Genomic DNA, 3,829 nt, shown 5'->3' with positions numbered 1-3,829 from the left:
AACGATAGAGTTTCTGCACTCCATAGATTAAGGTGTGGAGCACTGCTGTTCCTCATGATTTAATGCAAAGTACTACTATTTTTCTATTCAATTCAACTTATTCTGCTTCTAAGATATCCATTCGCACCCAAGAACATGATGAATGTGATGATTATGTGACGCTCATCATCATTTTCACTTATGAACGCGTGCCTGACAAACACTTTCGTTCTACATGCAAACAAGCTAGAATGAGTATCTCTTAGATATCTAATATAGAGGACCGAGTCCGAGATATTAGAATCTTTGTGGTATAAGTTAGAACCCATGGATGGCCATTCCTGAGATCCGGAAAGTCTAAACCTTGTCTGTGGTATTCCGAGTAGGATCTGGGAAGGGATGGCTGTGACGAACTTCAAACTCGCGAGTGCTGGGCGTAGTGACAGACGCAAAAGGAGGGTGAATCCTATTCCAGTATGATCGAGAACCTCCAGATGATTAGCCGTGCCGTGACAGAGCATTTGGACCTTTTTCACAGAGAGGATGGGATGTAGCCATTGACAACGGTGATGCCTTACAGAAAGCTTGCCATGGAAAGGAGTAGGAATGATTGGATGAAGACAGCAGGAAAGCAGAGGTTCAGAGGAATGAAAGCATCTCTATACGCTTATCTGAAATTCTCACTAATGAACTACATAAGTATTTCTATCTTTATTTTCTGTTTATTTATTATTATTATTCGAAAACTCCATAACCATTTGATATCCGCCTGACTGAGATTTTCAAGATGACCATAGCTTGCTTCAAGCCGACAATCTCCATGGGATCGACCCTTACTCACGTAAGGTTTATTACTTAGACGACCCAATGCACTTGCTGGTTAGTTGTACGAAGTTGTGAAACAGATATAAGATCATGAACATGCGTATTGAGTTTTTAGTGCCGTTACCAAGGAATGGAATGATCACGATTTCGCACACCATTATCTCTCCTTAATGTCTGTCTAACTAGAATAATCAATCAACTATTGTTTGCTTAATCCGTTAATCTTTGTGGGATTCGACCTCACTCTATTGTGAGTTTTTACTTGACGAAAATTCGGTATACTTGCCAAAGACGGATTCATTATATTCAATATAGTGAACTCAAAAATCCAGTTCATCAAATTTATGGCACCGTTGCCGGGGTTTAATTGTGATTAATAAACTACCGGTTGGTTGATTACCTAGATTAGATACTTTCTTTCTTTCTTTTTATTTTTGTCATTTAATTTCTTTTAATTTTCTCTTGCTAGTAAGGTGTTTGTGTTATTGCCTCACTAAGAATTCCTTATCTATGACACAAGGAATTTTAATTTCTCTTGGTGATTGTGTTTAATACAAAGTATCTTCAAGTAGGAATGGAGTTTACCTCATCTTCGGATCAAGCAAATTTCATGGGATATTGCCCACCACCACAAAATGATTCAAGTCATTATCCTAATGGTGGATGGGAATATCACCAAGGAATGATAGAGTATGAGCAATCAAATGAAATGGAATACCTCCCAGAGCCACAAAATAGCTCATATTGTTATGACAACTACCGAAATTGTGGCTGGGGAAGAGATTTTAATGCTGCATACCCCATTCTTCAAAAACCATCATCCCGTAATTGTCCAACATATGCACCTCCACAAACTCTTCTAGCATTTGTAATAGAAGAACTCTCCAAGAGATATCTCTTCATTGTCTAACTCAGTGAGTTCTTAAGGCAAAATGTAAGAGAGGTTATTGAAGATGTGAAAGCCTCAATGAAGAGTCAAGAAAAGCAAATGAGACAATTGGCACAATATTTTGTTGATGAACCAACCAATATCTTTCCCTGGCCAGGGAAAGAATATCATGCCATCACTTTAAGGAGTGGAGTAGTGCTTAATGTGGGTGAAAATGAGAAATTGGTAGAACAAGAGAAAGAGATCCTTATACCAAGTGAGCCACCATTCTAAGAAGTTCTTGATGAAGAGGACACTCCAACCATCCCACAACATCCAAGTTTTGAAAATAAAGAAGTGAAGGCAATCAACCAAAGCACTGGAATAAGAATTGTGACCAAGAAATAATTGACTATATCCATGAAAAAGAGAGGGTCAAAGAACAATTCAACCCCTGCTCCAACAAGCAAGTTCACTCAAACTAACAATAAAAGAAAGCTTGTTGGGAGGCAAAAACAGGGGATATCAAACTTCTCCTCTTCCTCTCTAAAATCATTTCTCTTAATCAATTGGAAGAAGATGAAGAAATTTGAGAACAACATGTCAAGCTAATGACATTAAAAGAGCGCTTGTTGGAAGGCAACCCAACGGTAGGTAACAATTTATTTCTTTGCTTAGTTTACTTTCAATAATTTGGCATGAGATTGCATGAAATAAGTTTGGTGTTGCCATGCAACAATTTGATTTCCAAACCTTCGCTGGGTACTTGCATCATTCTAAAATCAAGGTGTCACACTAAGTTTGGTGCTACCACTTACCTTTCATGCAAAGTACCATGCACACACCACTTATGAATGCAATCACATTGCCTCTGTTTCTTTCTTGTGCCTTTATGGCATCCTTAATTTTGCTTGCCTAACCACATGTATTACTCATATCTTATTGTTCTAAGACATTCATGAACCATTATAAATTCCATCACCACTGTTTTATTTGTTGCTTGAGGACAAGCAATCAATCTAAGTTTGGTGTGGGAAGGGGAAGAATATGAGAAAAATGACAATAATAATGAAGATGAACTATAAGGTGGTAAAGTTCTTTTTCCTCTTATTTGTTTCTAGTACTTTAAATTGTATTATTGTCTCTTATTCCTTTGTATAAATGTGTGTTATGAATAAGCATAGCTTGATTGCTAAATTGTAACATGTGCTATGACATTATGACTACCATCTTGAATTTTATGAGTTCAAAGTAATTAAGCATCATGATCATAAACAAACAAGGTAATTAAAGAAGTTAGTATGGGCTTATAAGTACTGGGAAGCTAGTATGACTATTATTGCTGAATTGCATTTAAATTGATTTAATTGAAGTTTTCATCTAGGACACTTTATGAAATTTTTGAAATCATGAAAACCTTGAAGAAGCAAATGCAAATAAAGCAAGAAAAAGAAAGGGAAAAGAATGAGAAAGCTGAAGGCTCTGAGTACCAATGACAATGCATTTGTCAAGTACTTGTGGTGTTTATGTATTAAGCAAAAAGCTTGAAAATAAAACACTTAGAGTCAAGGTTAGACTCAAGTGAAAAGTACTCCCTCAAAGCTCAAAGCTCTGAGCATCAATGATTAGAGAGTAAAGAAAAGAAACAAATGAGCTAAAAGAGTCCTCTAATTAAATGCTTGTGGTGCTTATGTATCAAGTGGTAATACTTGAAAACAAAGCATTTAGAGTCGTAGCTTTCAACAAATGGTGTAAAACAACCAAGAAGCTAAGCTAAGAAAACAATGAAAAGCTTGTTTCAAGGAAGGAACATAAAGAAAAAGATTTCATAAAATGAGCTAGATAGAAGCATCAATCATTTGAATCAATTCTATGATTGTAGCATGCATATGAAACTAGCCAACCATGAACATAAAAATTACTACACTTCTCACCTTGGTTTGTCAAAATTTATTGCATGATTATTTGTTTGCTTGAGGACAAGTGACGAACGATCAATTTATATAGGTTAGGAATTTGATTATTAAAATAGAATTGGTGTTGTAAGTATATTCCTAACCCAACAAATTGACCATCAATCAAATGTTATCACAATTCAAATGAAATATAAACCGAGAGTATTTAACTCCCGGGTCGTCTTCCCTAGGAGTTGCAATT

Source organism: Arachis ipaensis, chromosome B1, assembly GCF_059453495.1.
Source record: "Arachis ipaensis isolate K30076 ecotype BB chromosome B1, ASM5945349v1, whole genome shotgun sequence".
Lineage (NCBI taxonomy): Eukaryota > Viridiplantae > Streptophyta > Magnoliopsida > Fabales > Fabaceae > Arachis > Arachis ipaensis.
This window is presented reverse-complemented; position numbering follows the sequence as displayed.